This window comes from Lithobates pipiens, unplaced genomic scaffold (genome assembly GCF_037356315.1).
Source record: "Lithobates pipiens isolate NorthernLeopardFrog02 unplaced genomic scaffold, aLitPip1_a1.2 Scaffold_25, whole genome shotgun sequence".
Lineage (NCBI taxonomy): Eukaryota > Metazoa > Chordata > Amphibia > Anura > Ranidae > Lithobates > Lithobates pipiens.
This window is the reverse complement of record NW_027507787.1, coordinates 110,531,467-110,547,938: the sequence shown is the minus strand read 5'-3', so window position 1 is coordinate 110,547,938 and position 16,472 is coordinate 110,531,467. Positions and strand designations below refer to the sequence as shown.

At 48.7% G+C, this 16,472-nt stretch overlaps 4 pseudogenes; all 4 read right to left on the bottom strand.

Annotated features, from left to right (window-relative positions):
- Nucleotides 1-14,947: 14,947 nt before the first annotated feature.
- Nucleotides 14,948-15,066, bottom strand: LOC143932353 (5S ribosomal RNA; annotated as a pseudogene).
- A 561-nt stretch (nucleotides 15,067-15,627) lies between these two features.
- Nucleotides 15,628-15,746, bottom strand: LOC143932135 (5S ribosomal RNA; annotated as a pseudogene).
- A 109-nt stretch (nucleotides 15,747-15,855) lies between these two features.
- Nucleotides 15,856-15,974, bottom strand: LOC143932349 (5S ribosomal RNA; annotated as a pseudogene).
- A 329-nt stretch (nucleotides 15,975-16,303) lies between these two features.
- Nucleotides 16,304-16,422, bottom strand: LOC143931031 (5S ribosomal RNA; annotated as a pseudogene).
- Nucleotides 16,423-16,472: the final 50 nt, after the last annotated feature.

Sequence of the window (16,472 nt, the reverse complement as noted above, 5' to 3'; positions counted from 1 at the left end):
TCTCTTTGGGCACCCTCAACCCTCTTGACAAAAGCCAAGATGGTCACCTTGGGAAACAAGAGAAAAAAAAAACAAGTCAATGGCAAAAAAAAAAAAAGAAGCCTGTGGCACTGGGTATTCCCAGGCGGTCTCCCACCCAGGTACTAACCAGGCCCGACCCTGCCTAGTCTTTGAGATGAGGCGCTTTCAGGGTTATGTGCTCATAGGCAATCTTTTTGGGCAGCCTCAGCCCTCTTGACAAACGCCAAGATAGTCACCTTTGGAAACAAGGGAAACCGTGGCACCCCAGATTTTTGGAACTACATTTCCCATGATGCTGAACTACACTGCAGAGTGCATGAGCATCATAAGAAATGTAATTCCAAAACATCTGGGGTGCCAATGTTCACCATCACTGTCCTAGGGCAAGGATAGATGAAGACTTCGCACTATGCGGTCTTCCAGAGAGGCCTGCGGCTCTCACCTTGTCCATCCCTGCACCACGCTGATCTACTCACTGTCTCTCCTTGCTCCTTCCCTTTGCCTGTCCGGCATGGATGGTTTCACTGCCTTCTGAGTCAGAATCCTTCCAAGCCAGCTTTCCTGAGCCCCTGGCCTGAGCTGCCACCCCTTCCCGGCAGGGGTTTCCTCAAGGGCCACCAACAGCCTCTCCTCAGAACTGCCTCTCCATCTTCCACTCAACTCCCCTGCTGGTATGGCCCATGTCTATTTATGGGGTTGTCTCAGTCTTTTGCCAACCCACTTCTGGGGACCCCATAAACATTCATGTCAGCCCTTCCTAACCCCTACCCTCTAGTTCTAGTAGATTCTTCAACCTTCTAGACACCATGGGGAGGCACCAGAGAGCTGCCAAGAGGAGTCATCCAGCCCTGGCCTCTAGTAACCCAGACCCAATTTTATGATTCAGGTTATTCCTGGCCAGAAATATGCTTTTTTTCTACTCTCACACTAGAGGGTGCTATACTCTCCTCCCTCTTAAAAGCAGCCGTGTCCCCATCGTCTAGAAAAACAAAAATTGGTCCTGCACCCAGAAACAAGGGCATCCCATAAGCAAAAATGGGAAGGGGAAAAAGGGAATACAGCTGGAAAGGGGCTTTGTACAAATAAATATGTGGTATCAAAAAAAATTGGATTTTTATATACAGCTTACCTGTAAAATCCTTTTCTTGAGAGTACATCACGGGACACAGGAGCTTCATTACATAGTGGGTTGGTTATATAGGCACCTCTGGCGATTGGACACTGGTTAACCCCCAATTAAGGAGAATTCCTCCCCTATATAACCCCTCCCATATGGGAGGAACCTCAGTTTTGTAGCAAGCAATAGGAAACCACGTAAAACCCAAGAGGGGTGGGAGCCCTGTGTCCCGTGGTGTACTCTCAAGAAAAGGATTTTACAGGTAAGCTGTATATAAAAATCCTATTTTCTTGATCATACATCACGGGACACAGGAGCTTCATTACATAGTGGGATGTCCCATAGCAATGCTCAGATTGAGGGGAGGGAGACACAGATCATAATAATAGACCGCCATGGACCGGAGGACCTAAACTGCAGCCTGCAGTACACTGCGCCCAAAGGCGATATCCTCTTGCCCTCTGACATCCACCTGATAGAATCTGGTGAATGTGTGGACTGATGACCAAGTTGCAGCCTTACAGATCTGAGCCAGGGAGGCCTGGTGATGAACTGCCCAAGAAGCACTTACAGCCCTAGTTGAGTGCGCTTTCACTTGAAAAGGAGGAATCTTCCCTTTAACACTATAGGCTTGAGAAATAATCTGTCTAATCTACCTTGAGAGAGTGGATTTTGATGCCGCCCTGCCCTTCCTAGGGCCTTCCGGCAAAATAAATAAGCAATCAGTTTTCCTTATCTGAGCAGTTGCCAAAAGATGGATACTGATTGCCCTTACCACATCCAAAGTGTGCAAAGACTCCTCTTCTGCGGACTGTGGGTCTGGAAAAAAGGATGGTAGGATTACATCTTGATTCAAATGGAATCCCGAAACCACCTTAGGCAGAAAGGACCTGTTGGAACGCATTACCACCCGGTCCTTATGAATAATTAGATACGGTTCCTTGCTGGAGAGAGTTGCTAGCTCTGACACTCTCCTAGCCGAGGAAATGGCTACCAAGAAAACCAATTTTTTTGTCAAAAAGAACTAATGAAGCCAGATGCAAAGGTTCAAATAGTTGCCCCTGCAAAGCTGAGAGAACCAAATTCAGATCCCATGGGCATACCGGAGGTTTGACTGGCGGTCTTATCCGCATGGCCCCCTGGATGAAAGCCCGCACCAAGGAATGTGATGCAAGTGGCTTCTGAAAAAACACTGACAAGGCCGAAAACTGCACCTTTATAGTGCTTACAGCCAAATTCATTTCTAGGCCTGACTGGAGAAAGGCCAAGATCCTGCTAATGACATACTTTCTAGGATGCCATTCCCTGAGTTCACACCAGGAAACATATGCCTTCCAGATCTTGTAGTAAATAAGCCTGGAGGCCGGCTTTCTGGCATTGACCAGAGTAGAAAGGATTGGCCCCAAAAGCCCACGATCCCTCAGAATGTGGGTCTCAGCAGCCAAACCGTCAAATTCAGACTGCGTAAAGCAGGATGGTAAATTGGACCCTGTGAGAGCAGATCTGGCCAGAGAGGAAGGATCCATGGCCTGCCTACTGCCAACTTAATGATCTCTGCGTACCAAGGTCGCCTGGGCCAAGCCGGGGCTACCAAAAGCACCGACTTTGTTTCTCTCTTGATTCTTCCCAGGAACCGTGACAGAAGCGGGCACGGGGGAAGGCATAAATTAGATTGTACTGATCCCAGGGAACTGTCAGAGCATCCGACCACTGAGCAAGAACATCTCTTGTCCTTGACACGAATTTGTCCAGCTTTCTGTTGAATCTGGACGCAAACAGATCTACGTCTGGAGTACCCCACCTGGGACATATGTTCTGAAAACACGTCGGGGTGCAGAGCCCATTCTCCTGGGCACAACTGCTGGCGGCTCAGAAAATCTGCCTGCCAATTTTCCACTCCTGGAATGAGGACTGCAGAAAGGGATGGAACATGCCTTTCTGCCCAGGCAAGTATGCGATTCACCTCTTTTTGTGCAACCAGCCTCCTGGTACCACCCTGGTGATTGATATAGGCCACTGCTGTGGCATTGTCGGACTGAACCCGAACAGGGAGACCCCGTAGTCTGTAAGACCACTTTATGAGAGCCATATAAACTGCCCGGATTTCCAAGACATTTATGGGCAATAGCTTCTCGATCGCAGACCATTTCCCCTGCGAGCACGTCTCCTCCAACACTGCTCCCCAGCCCGTCAGGCTGGCATCTGTTGTAATAATCTTCCTTGGAAGAGGAAGAAAAGTTTTGCCTTTCAGCAAATTCTTGGTTTGTAACCACCAAACGAGACTCTTGCGTGTCACTGGGGACAGACACATAGGAAGATCCAAGGCCTGGGGCTTCCTGTTCCACGCCACAAGGATGCATCTTTGCAGAGGCCTTGAGTGGAACTGAGCAAATGGAATGGCCTCGAAGGAGGCGACCATTTTCCCTAATAGTCTCATGCACAACCAAATGGGGAAGATCTTCTGCCCAGAATTAGGCGCACCAGACCCCCAATGGCCAAGGCCTTTGGCCTTGGTAAAAACACCCCGCCTTGAGCGGTGTCGATGACCATACCCAGGTACTCCAACCTGGTAGCATGCTGTAGGGACGATTTTTCTAGGTTTATAATCCAACCTAGGCGTTCCAGGAGGTCTAGTGTTCTGGTTACACTGTAGTTCAGGAGCGCTACTGTTTTCTCTATGAGAAGCAAATCGTCTAGATATGCCATGATGGCTAAACCCTGAACTCTTAGGTTTGCCAAGAGAGGGTCTAGAATTTTTGTGAAGACTCGAGGAGCCGTAGCGAGCCCAAATGGCAAAGCCACAAATTGAAAATGGCGCAGCTCTACCGCAAACCTTAGATACTTTTGGTGTACGGAAAATATTGGCACATGAAGATATGCATCCTTGATATCTATTGATGCCATAAACTCTCTCCCTTGCAGGGAGGAGACCAAAGCGCGTATTGACTGCATTCGGAAGGACCAAATGCGTAAAAACCGGTTCAGATCCTTCAGATCCAGGATAGGTCTGACACCTCCATTTGGCTTTAGAACGGTGAAGAGATTCGAGTAAAAGCCTGAACCCTGTTATTTTGGGTCTACTTCCACTATCACCCCCTGGGATAGTAAGTGATCTAAGGCCAGGAATAGCGGTCTTTGCTTTACTTGATCCCTGGGGATCCTTGAACTTAGAAAGCGAGAAGGTGGAATCTCCTGAAACTCTAGCTTGTAGCCCAGAGATACAGAGGAGATCACCCACTTGTCCCAGATCTCTTCCCGCCAGGCTTCTGCAAACTGCAGGAGCCTTCCCCCCACTCGGCCGAGCGGGGGCACCCCTTCACAAGGAAGCTTTTGGGCTCTGCTTGGCAGGCTTTCGCCCCCAAGTCTTTTCCTGCCCCTGGGCCCAGCCTTGAGCCTTTCCTGTAGGGGGAGGTTGGGAAGGCCGTCGCCACTGCTTAGAGCTTGATGCTCCGGGAGAGAGATAACGCCTAAATTGATGGACCTTTGCTCCTTTTGATTGGAAGGAGAGTAGATTTACCCCCTGAAATTCTTTGGACGAACTTGTCTAATTCTTCTCCAAATAAAGGTTCCCCCATAAACGGGAACCCAATCAAATGCTTCTTGCATGATAGCTCAGCTACCCAATTTTTTAGCCATAGGGCCCTTCGCATGTGTACCAAAAGGAGAGACAAACGAGATGCTTGTTGGACAGAATCCAAAATCGCATCAATCATGAAACACAGAATTTGAGGTATTTCTGCATAATTCTCCACTTCCTCATTGGGAAGGAGGCCAAGCATCCGCTTAACTTATTCCTTGAGGAACTGACACAACCCCACGGCTGCGACTGTAGGTTGCACTACAGCGCCAGTCACGGAAAAGGAGGCTTATAATGTTTCCAACCTCTTATCAGTTGGATCATTAAACACCTGAGCATTATCCAATGGACAGGTCAGGTTTTATTCACACAAGAAACAGCCGCATCGACAGATGGGACCCCCCATTTCTTGGTGAAACTTTCCTCCAGAGGATAAAGCATAGAAAACCTTTTAACAGTTTATCGGGATGTCCCCAATCCTCATACATCAATTTATCCATTAAGGGATGAATTGGGAAGGAAAAAGCAGTCTGTGGGATTTTCCTGACTCCTAGGGAGGAAACAGAGGACATAGCGACTTCAGCAGCAGGCATTCTGAATGTGGTACGCACCAATTCAGTATAATACTGCACCTGTTTTCTGAGCGCCTGGGAGGAGGGGACTCTCTCCTCTTCCTCTGATTCCTCCGACTGCTCAAGATCTCTGTCCCAAGATAGGGATCTCTCCTCATTGTCAGAAGCATCATCTGAGAGAGGAATCTCAGCAGAGGGAGGGGATCTACCCCTTTTCCTGCTATTTTTCAGGGAAGCAGACATACAATCCATGATTCTCCTTTCAAAACCCTCCAATGTAGCCCTAAGGGAGTCCTCAGTGACATATACTGGGGCTGGGACATTAGGAGAGGCTGCAAAACCTGACAGAGGCACTGACTCATCCTGTGAGGCTGGCTCCAGTCTTGCAGGGGGGGGGGGTGGTAACTTACAGGCATTTTTAGAACCCCTGGACCTAGGCGGTGATTTACCAGTGCCTTTGTTACCTCCCCCTGAGACCCTCTTACGAGGAGACATAGTCCTAAGCTACAAAGCAGAGGTACTAGTACAAAGTGCAATCACTGTTGTGCTAAAAGTCTCACAATAACATATATATGCTTAATACTGCACAACCTGATGCTGAGTAGGTGTCTTAGGTTTGCCTGGATCCAATCCCCTGGGATGCTTATTGCCCACAGCTCCTGTGTCTCTCACTTATAGTCCCCTGACACTCTGGGCTTTTAAAACTGCCGCCTAGCGCCTGCGCAGTACAGCGCCAAGCACACCAACGTGCGCGGCTCACAACCAAACCCCCCCCATTAGCCCGGGAGCGCGTGCACGAGGACCGCCAGAATCCAGGGGGGGAAAAGGAGTCTCATCAGAGCTGCGTGGGACCCCCAGACTATGAGGGGGACCCCTGTATTACCTTGTTGTGGCAGGGACTGCAGTGGAGACGTGAGACCTCTGGAGAACCAGGCTTCACTGAGCATGTGTACTGAAAGGCATGTAAGTATGCATCAGGCTGCTCTTACTCCCTCTAGTGGTGGAAACCAGGTAAGACATACAACTACTCACAATGAAGAAATCCATCATATAATTATATATATAGGATTAACTTCCCTTACCTGTCCTCGCTGCAGAAATTGCTGAAAAAGACCAATTCCAGCCTTCACCCATCACGGCGAGCAGTATTAGCCAACCTTCAGGTTTATCTGGGGCTCTTTCTCAGAGGAGCCTCCTACCTGGACCTTGTAAAAGACTCTGCCAGAAACTTTCGTGCGCTCTGTGTAAACAGTACACCAAGTCTGGTTTTCCCAGAGCCCAGTCTTCCAACAGGAGAGGACTTACAGGCCAAACCTCATTTCTTCGGCTGACGAGGCCCGGGTACCATACCATCTTGGGAGTCAAATATCGGCCCGAGATATGGATCCGGTTTGTTGCAGCCCTTAGGCCTCCGCAGGGACCTGCACAGAGCACATGTTTTACGTGACCAACCACCATAGACATTGGCGAAAAAACTGAGGTGCCTCCCATATGGGAGGGGTTATATAGGGGAGGAATTCTCCTTAATTGGGGGTTAACCAGTGTTCAATCACCAAAGGTGACTATATAACCCACTATGGGCAGCACAGTGGTGTAGTGGTTGGCACTCTCACCTAGCAGTAAGAAGGGTCGCTGGTTCAAATCCCAACCACGACACTACCTGCCTGGAGTTTGCTTGTTCTCCCTGTGCCTGCGTGGGTTTCCTCCGGGTGCTCCGGTTTCCTCCCACAATCCAAAGACATGCAGGTAGGTTAATTGGCTTCTGTCCAAAATTGGCCCTAGTATAGGAATTGGGACCTAGGATAGTAGGCTCCTTGAGGGTAGAGACCGATGTGAGTGTGCAATGTACAGGGATAGGGACAATTGTAGACACTCACTCAGGTTGAACCGGATGGACTGGTGTCTTTATTCAGCCTTACTAACTATGAAACTATGTAATGAGCTCCTGTGTCCCGTGATGTATGATCAAGAAAAAGAGGTTACTTTAGGCAGCAAAAAATTCTTTACCTCCAAAGATTTTTTAATAATGGTATTTGAAATTTAAAATAAATTATATATTTTCAATTAACCTTATCTTTGGAGGTAAAGACTTTTTTGCTGCCTAAAGTAACCTCTTTTTTGCAGTCCGTGCTAATCGAACTGCGTTTTTTGTTTGTATATGCTATTGGGTTCTGGCACTAATACCTTAATAAGGACTCAATAAGGGCAGTATTGACTTAACCCTTTATTAGTGGACATATCTGCTTTTCCTTACTTTTTTCTTTTTCTCCTCTTTTTTCCTCCTTTCTTCTTCAATTAAAACTGATTAAAAGTGGAGGGACTTAAAGGGGCATGATTAAATAAAACAAAAGCATTTAGTGTACCCATAAAATATGATTAGATTAATAAAAGAAATGTCAGTGAAAATAGCCTACCTTAAAAGTGGACACTGTCAGCCAGTAGAGCAGTGGACGGTGTCAGGGCAGTAAATCGTGTCAGTAGGGCAGTGTACAGTGTCAGTAGAGCAGTAAATGGTGTCAGTAGGGCAGTGGACAGTGTCAGTAGAACAGTAAATGGTGTCAGTAGGGCAGTAAATGGTGTCAGTAGAGCAGTGGACAGTGTCAGTAAGGCAGTAAATGGTGTCAGTAGGGCAGAAAATGGTGTCAGTAGAGCAGTGGACAGTGTCAGTAGAGCAGTAAATTGTGTCAGTAGAGCAGTAAATTGTGTCAGTAGGGCAGTGGACAGTGTCAGTAGGGCAGTGGACAGTGTCAGTAGGGCAGTAAATGGTGTCAGTAGGGCAGTGGACAGTGTCAGTAGGGCAGTGGACAGTGTCAGTAGGGCAGTAAGTAGTGTCAGTATAGCAGTAAATAGTGTCAGTAGGGCAGGCAGTAGACAGTGTCAGTAGAGCAGTGGTTGGTGTCAGTAGAGCAGTGGACGGTGTCAGTAGAGCAATGGACGGTGTCAATAGAGCAGTAAATGGTGTCAGTAGAGCAGTGGACGATGTCAGTAGAGCAGCGGACAGTGTCAGTAGAGCAGGCAGTAGACAGTGTCAGTAGGGCAGTAAATGGTGCCAGTAGAGCAGAGGACGGTGCCAGTAGAGCAGCGGAAGGTGCCAGTAGAGCAGCGGACGGTGCCAGTAGAGCAGCGGACGGTGTCAGTAGAGCAGCGGACAGTGTCAGTAGGGCGGGCAATAGACAGTGTCAGTAGGGCAGTAAATGGTGTCAGTAGAGCAGTGGACGGTGTTAGTAGAGCAGTGGAAGGTGTCAATAGAGCAGTGGACGTGTCAGTAGAGCAGCAGACAGTGTCAGTAGGGCAGCGGACAGTGTCAGTAGGGCAGCGGACAGTGTCAGTAGGGCAGTACATGGTGTCAGTAGGGCAGTAAATGGTGTCAGTAGAGCAGTGGATGGTGTCAGTAGAGCAGTAAATGGTGTCAGTAGAGCAGTGGACGGTGTCAGTAGAGCAGTAAATGGTGTCAGTAGAGCAGTAAACGGTGTCAGTAGGGCAGTAAATGGTGTCAGTAGAGCAGTGTACGGTGTCAGTAGAGCAGGAAACGATGTCAGTAGACCAGAGGACGGTGTCAGTAGAGCAGCGGACGGTGTCAGTAGAGCAGCGGAGGGTGTCAGTAGAGCAGTGGACAGTGTCAGTAGAGCAGCGGACAGTGTCAGTAGAGCAGCGGACAGTGTCAGTAGGGCAGGCAGTAGACAGTGTCAGTAGGGCAGTACATGGTGTCAGTAGGGCAGTACATGGTGTCAGTAGAGCAGTAAATGGTGTCAGTAGAGCAGTAAATGGTGTCAGTAGAGCAGTGGATGGTGTCAATAGAGCAGTGGAGCAGTAAATGGTGTAAGTATAGCAGAGGACGGTGTCAGTAGAGCAGTGGACGGTGACAGTAGAGCAGTGGACGGTGTCAGTAGAGAAGTAAATGGTGTCAGTAGAGCAGTAAACGGTGTCAGTAGAGCAGTAAACGGTGTCAGTAGGGCAGTAAATGGTGTCAGTAGACCAGAGGACGGTGTCAGTAGAGCAGCGGACGGTGTCAGTAGAGCAGCGGACGGTGTCAGTAGAGCAGTAAATGGTGTCAGTAAAGCAGTAAACGGTGTCAGTAGACCAGAGGACGGTGTCAGTAGAGCAGCGGACAGTGTCAGTAGAGCAGCGGACAGTGTAAGTAGAGCAGCGGACAGTGTCAGTAGGGCAGGCAATAGACAGTGTCAGTAGGGCAGTAAATGGTGTCAGTAGAGCAGTGGACGGTGTCAGTAGAGCAGTAAATGGTGTCAATAGAGCAGTGGACGGTGTCAGTAGAGCAGCGGACACTGTCAGTAGGGCAGGCAGTATACAGTGTCAGTAGGGCAGTAAATGGTGTCAGTAGAGCAGTGGACGGTGTCAGTAGAGCAGTGGACGGTGTCAGTAGAGCAGCGGACAGTGTCAGTAGGGAAAGCAGTAGACAGTGTCAGTAGGGCAGTAAATGGTGTCAGTAGAGCAGTGGACGGTGTCAAAAGAGCAGTAAATGGTGTCAGTAGGGCAGTGGACAGTGTCAGTAGGGCAGGCAGTAGACAATGTCAGTAGGGCAGTAAATGGTGTCAGTAGAGCAGTGGACAGTGTCAGTAGAGCAGTGGAGCAGTAAATGGTGTCAGTGGAGCAGTAAATGGTGCCAGTAGAGCAGTGGACAGTGTCAGTAGAGCAGTGGAGCAGTAAATGGTGTCAGTAGAGCAGTGGACGGTGTCAGTAGAGCAGTGGACGGTGTCAGTAGAGCAGTAAATGGTGTCAGTAGGGCAGTAAATGGTGTCAGTAGGGCAGAGGTCGGTGTCAGTAGGGAAGAGGACAGTGTCACCCGGAGAGAACTGTATATATGGATGCTGTCTGGGGAGTGGAGAACAGTATATATGGGGGGACTGTATATATGGATAGTGTATGGAGGGGGGTGTATGTATAGTGTATGGTGGGGGGAGGGGGGTGTATGGTGGGGGAGGAGTGTGTGTAAATGGTGTCAGTAGAGCAGTGGACAGTGTCAGTAGAGCAGTAAACGGTGTCAGTAGGGCAGTAAACTGTGTCAGTAGGGCAGTAAATGGTGTCAGTAAAGCAGTAAATGGTGTCAGTAGGACAGTGGATGGTGTCAGTAGAGCAGAGGACGGTGTCAGTAGAGCAGAGGACGGTGTCAGTAGGGCAGAGGACGGTGTCAGTAGGGCAGAGGACGGTGTCAGTAGAGCAGTGGAGCAGTAAATGGTGTCAGTAGAGCAGAGGACGGTGTCAGTAGAGCAGAGGACGGTGTCAGTAGAGAAGTAAATGGTATCAGTAGACCAGAGGATGGTGTCAGTAGAGCAGTAAATGGTGTCAGTAGAGCAGTGGAAGGTGTCAGTAGAGCAGTGGACGGTGTCAGTAGAGCAGTAAATGGTGTCAGTAGGGCAGAGGACGGTGTCAGTAGAGCAGTAAATGGTGTCAGTAGGGCAGAGGTCGGTGTCAGTAGGGCAGAGGACGGTGTCAGTAGGGCAGAGGACGGTGTCAGTAGGGCAGTAAATGGTGTCAGTAGAGCAGTAAATGGTGTCAGTAGGACAGTGGACGGTGTCAGTAGGGCAGTGGACGGTGTCAGTAGGGCAGTGGACGGTGTCAGTAGGGCAGAGGACGGTGTCAGTAGGGCAGAGGGCGGTGTCAGTAGAGCAGTGGACGGTGTCAGTAGGGCAGAGGACGGTGTCAATAGGGCAGAGGACGGTGTCAGTAGGGCAGTGGACGGTGTCAGTAGGGCAGTGGACGGTGTCAGTAGGGCAGTGGACGGTGTCAGTAGGGCAGTGGACGGTGTCAGTAGGGCAGAGGGGTGTATGTATAGAGTATGGTGGGGGGAGGGGGGCGTATGTATAATATATGGTGGGGGAGGGAGGTGTATATTGGGGGAGGGGGGTGTATGTATAATGTATGGTGGGGGAGGGGTGTATGTATAGTGTATGGTGGGGGGAGGGGGGTTATGGTGGGGGGAAGAGAGGTGAGAGTACTTTGAAAACCTGACAATAAAAAATCTTACCTTACAAGCTTGGCTGCAGTCCCAGCGCGATCTCTGCACACATTCCAGAGCAGCAGGGAATGGGGAGGCTCCGCCCACCTCCTTGTTCCTTCTACAGCCAGCCAGGGGATTGGAGGAGAGCACCATGGAGGCTCCGCCTCTGCCTCTGTGTCCCGACTCCCGTCCTGTACTCAGAGTCTCACACAGCTAAACAGGAGCATAAATGAATAAGCGCTACGCCGCTGCGGACCCCGAAATGGAGGAGACGCGGCCGCGCAGGAAGGGAGTCACTGACGGGTCTGAAATGAATAATGTGCCCGGGTCTCAGGTGGTCAGAGACCCGGGCCCATGTTTCAAAACCCGTACTGTCCAGGTGAATCCCGGACAGGTGGCAACCCTAGGCCTCACCCAAGGATCTTCTTCAGGACAACATCACTGGAAGCAGATTAGGGAATTAGTCCACAAGAAAGGAATTTAAGGGGTAGCAGACCCTTGTTTGCAGCTAGAGTTTGGTGAACAGTTGAGTCAAGCAAAAGTTCGGCCCGAACATCAACTGTTTGGCGAACACCTGAATTTGTGGGGCTCTCTGTGGGATGTTCGCCCGCCAAGCACCCTACAATGCACAGTGCATAGTAGGGCCCTGATTGGCTGAAGCAATGCATCTGACCACTGGTCAGGTGCAAAGCTTCACCTAAGCAGTGCACAGAACACTGTCAGAGCCATGATTGGACAAAGTCATGAAGACTTTGCTCAATGATTTCTCAGTGATCATAGTCCCAACCCACACTATAAAAGGTTCCTTCCCACAGGAAGCTTTTGCAGTGTATTGTTGAAGTGGCGATAGATAGAGCAGGGCTCAGTTTGCTACTAGAGAGTTAGTGTGTTATTGTGGCTCAGGGGAAAGTGTTAGTATAGTGTGAGTATAATTTGAGTACAGTATGTCAATATTGTGTAGTTTCAGTGTAGGGTTTCAGTATGGTGGGAGTATAGTGTACTGTGTCAGTATAGTGGGATTATAGTGTAGTGTGTCCTTCCTAAGTCCACAAACACAAGACCAATATTTTGGTTATAGTGCGGTCAGCATGTGGTTAACCCCTTCCCACCCGCCATATAACAAAATTACATCTGAGAAGTGGTTTCATTATCCTGACTGGGCAACATATGGCGTCCAACAGGATAAGACGCTATTGTGTGCCCGTGAGGCCATGCATCGCAGTGATTGGTGGTGTGGTGTGTCACTTTGACATACCGCATCTTCGATCAAGCTAAAGAGCCTCTGACATAGGTTCTTTACCACGTGATCAGCTGTGTCCAATCACAACAAATGTTATATGACATGCTAGTAAATTTTTGGCAGACAACGGTCTGTTGTCAGATTTTTGCATCGTATGTACACAAGCTCGTCGCACAAAAGTCCAAAGTACAAACACGCATGAGCGGAATCAATGCTCACCAAACACGACATTAGCAGAAGGTGCCCAAAGGGTGGCGCTCAAGAGCTGAAATTCCATGTAGTACATCACTGCATTCGTGTTTGTTGGCCGACAATTGTGTACAATCTTGTATGCAGGACAAGTTCACGGGACACTCCTGTCGGACAAAAGTCTGACGTTTTGTTGGCCAACAATTCGATCATGTGTATGAGGCTTAAGGCTTGGTAGACAGATGTGGCTCGCAGCAGGGGTCCAGTTATAGTCCATTCACACAGGGGCAACATGACTTCGAGCAAGACTTTGGGAGGCAACTTGGACACGACTTGAGTATGAATCACAGCACGACTTGAGGCAACTTGAAGTTGCTTCCAGGACAGGGGACTTTACCAGTGGTCAATCACATACTAATCAGCTCTGTGGGAGGGAGGGGTTTGCCTATTTTTACTTCCTGGAAAGTTGCTTCAGTTAAGACAGGGGATCAGACTTGGAGGCAAATTCTATTGAAATCAATGGGTACAAGTAGCCTAGAAGTCGGATTGATGTAGTACAGGAACCTATTCTGAAGTCGGAGCGACTTCAGTAGTGTACATTAAGACAGCTCTCATTCACTTACATTGATTTTATCATGTTGCGCGACTTGAGGCAACTTGGGGCGACTTCAAGTCGGATCCAAAGTTGCTCCTTTATGAATGGACTGTTAGCCCTTGTACACACGATCGGAGATTCCGATGGAATGTGTCCGATCGTAGCATTTTGTAGGATATTCCGACTGTGTGTGGTCTGTATCGGACTGTTTCCGTTGGAATATCCGTTGGACCAAATTTTCCAACTTGCCGGAAATATTTTCCGACAAAATGCTCCGATCGGACATATTCCGATCATGTGTAGAGAATTCCGATCGGAGACAAAGTGCCACGCATGCTCAGATCAAATTCCTACATCAAAGCTATTGGCTACTAGCCTGAACGTAGTCCCGTCGTAACGAAATAACGTCATCACGTTCTGAACGATCGGATTTTCCGACAACTTAGTCTGACCGTGTGTGTGTGTACAACAGTTTCGGACAAAATCCGACGGACAAATTCCGACGGATTTGGTTGTCGGAATGTCCGACCGTGTGTACAAGGGCTTAGAGTTGCCCTCTCATCCCTTTAAAGCCAAACACATGTGAATTTCACGGGTTCTGTGGCTGATTCAGGTGGTAATTAAACTCACTTGGTGCCTTATCTGCATTAAATTGGTTTCAGAACCTGTGTAATTCATATGTGTTTGGGTTTAAAGGGATGAGGTGGCAACTCTAGGTCCAGTGAGGCCAAATTTTTACCTGAATTCTTCCCTGAAATGGAGCCAAAGACGCACAGGACCCCTGTGCAAGCCGCTCCACAGCCACCGGAGATACGTGAACAGGCTCCATAGTAGAGTTGCCACCTCATCCCTTTAAACCTGAACACATATGAATTACATAGGTTCTGAGGCTAATTTCATGCAGATAAGGCACCAAGTGAGTTTAATTATCACCTTAATCAGCCACAGAAACTGTGCAATTAATATGTATTCGGTTTTAAAGGCATGAGGTGGCAACCCTATTCCATAGAGAGCCAGTCACAATCTCCTGATATGCAAATTGGCAGTGGGGAAACCCGTTTCCAGTTCACACTAGTGTGAACCAAGTTTTATAGCTGTAAAGGGTGGGCCAACTCAATACTGAACCCTACAGACTAAGAATGGAATGCCATTAAAGTTCATGTGCATGTAAAGGCAGGTGTCCCAATACTTTTGTCAAAATAGTATTTATATTATAAGACCTAGAAACAAATCTGGCAGAACATTGTGCTGGGTTATAGGGTTAACCTTAGCAACAGCAACACCAGTAATGAATCAGATACTCACTCACTGATTCAGGGATGTGTTGGAGAAGGTGGATCCTCACATTCAGTTTGTCTAAGGGTACAATGGCTACCTGACATCAAGAAGGTAAGACAATGTTAGATTTGGATCACAAACTGTATTTCCATGTACTATGGCTCACGCCTTTCAATAAAGTCTGCTTACCCTCCATCCAGCCACCACCATGGAACCAAACCAAGCTTTGTATATTATATCAAGTTATACCACTGCAGCATATAGTAAAAGTTCAAAGCTTTGGCTTGCAACCTTGTCCCTGTATCACCCTCTCCACTAGGGATGAGCTCAGGCGCGTTCGCATGGTCCAGCTGCAGAGCCCGCCAGGAACAGGTCGTCGACGCCACCAACTTATTGAAAAAAAGCCTACGGCACCTGGTATCCTCATGCAATCTCCCATCCAGGTACTAACCAGGCCCGACCCTGCTTAGCATCCGAGATCAGACGAGATCGGGCGAATTCAGGGTGATGTGACCGTAGGTGATCTTGCTGGCCACTCTCTACCCTCTTGACAAATGCCAAGATGGTCACCTCAGCAAACAAGCAGAAAAATAAAACAGGTCTTTGACGCCTACAACATATTGAAAAAAAACGCACGCCACCTGGTATTCCCAGGCGGTCTCCCATCCAGGTTCTAACCAACCCCGACCCTTCTAAGCATCCGAGATCACTAAAGATCGGGAACATTCAGGGTGATGTGGCCGTAGGCGATCTTGGTGGCAACTCTCAACCCACTTGACAAACGCCAAATGGACACCTGGGCAAACAAGCAGAAAAATAAAATAGGTCGTTGACGCTAACAACATATTAAAAAAAAGCCAATGGCACCTGGTATTCCCAGGGGGTCTCCCATCCAGGTACTAACCAGGAAGGACCCTGCTTAGCATCCGCGATCAGACTAGATCAGGAACATTCAGGGTGATCTGGCCATAGGGGACCTTGTTGGCCACTCTCAATCCTCTTGACAAACGCCAAGATGGTCACCTCGGCAAACAAGCAGAAAAATAAAATAGGTCGTCGACGTCAACAACATATTTAAAAAAAGCCTGCGGCACCTGATATTCCCAGGTTGTCTCCCATCCAGGTACTAACCAGGCCCGACCCTGCTTAGTATCCGAGATCAACCGAGATAGGGCGCATTCAGGGTGAAATGGCCTTAGGCAATCTTGCTGGCCACTCTCAATCCTCTTGAAAAACGCCAAGATGGTCACCCTGGCAAACAAGCAGAAAAATAAAACAGGTTGTTGACGCCAACAACATATAAAAAAAAAAGCCTACTGCACCTGGTATCCCCAGGCGGTCTCCCATCCAGGTACTAACCAGGCCCGACCCTGCTTAGCATCCAAGATCAGACGAGATTGGGCGCATTCAGGGCTATGTAGCCATAGGCGATCTTGCTGGCCACTCTCAACCCTCTTGACAAACGGCAAGATAGTCACCTTAGCAAACAAGCGGAAAAATAAATCAGGTCGTTGACGCCAACAACATATAAAAAAAAAAAAAAGCATACGGCACCTGGTATTTCCAGGTGGTCTACCATCCAGGTACTAACCAAGCCCGACCCTGCTTAGCATCAAAGATTGGAAGCATTCAGGGGGATGTGGCCGTAGGCAATCTTGCTGGCCACTCTCAACCCTCTTGACAAATGCCAAGATGGTCACCTCGGCAAATAAGCAGAAAAATAAAACAGGTCGTCGACGTCAACAACATATTAAAAAAAGCCTACGGCACCTGGTATTCCCAGGCGGTCTCCTATCCAGGCACTAACCATGCCCGACCCTACTTAGCATCCGAGATCAGATGAGATCGGGCGCATTCTAGGTGATGTGGCTGTAGGCAATCTTGCTGGCCACTCTTGCTTGTTTGCCCAGGTGTCCATTTGGCGTTT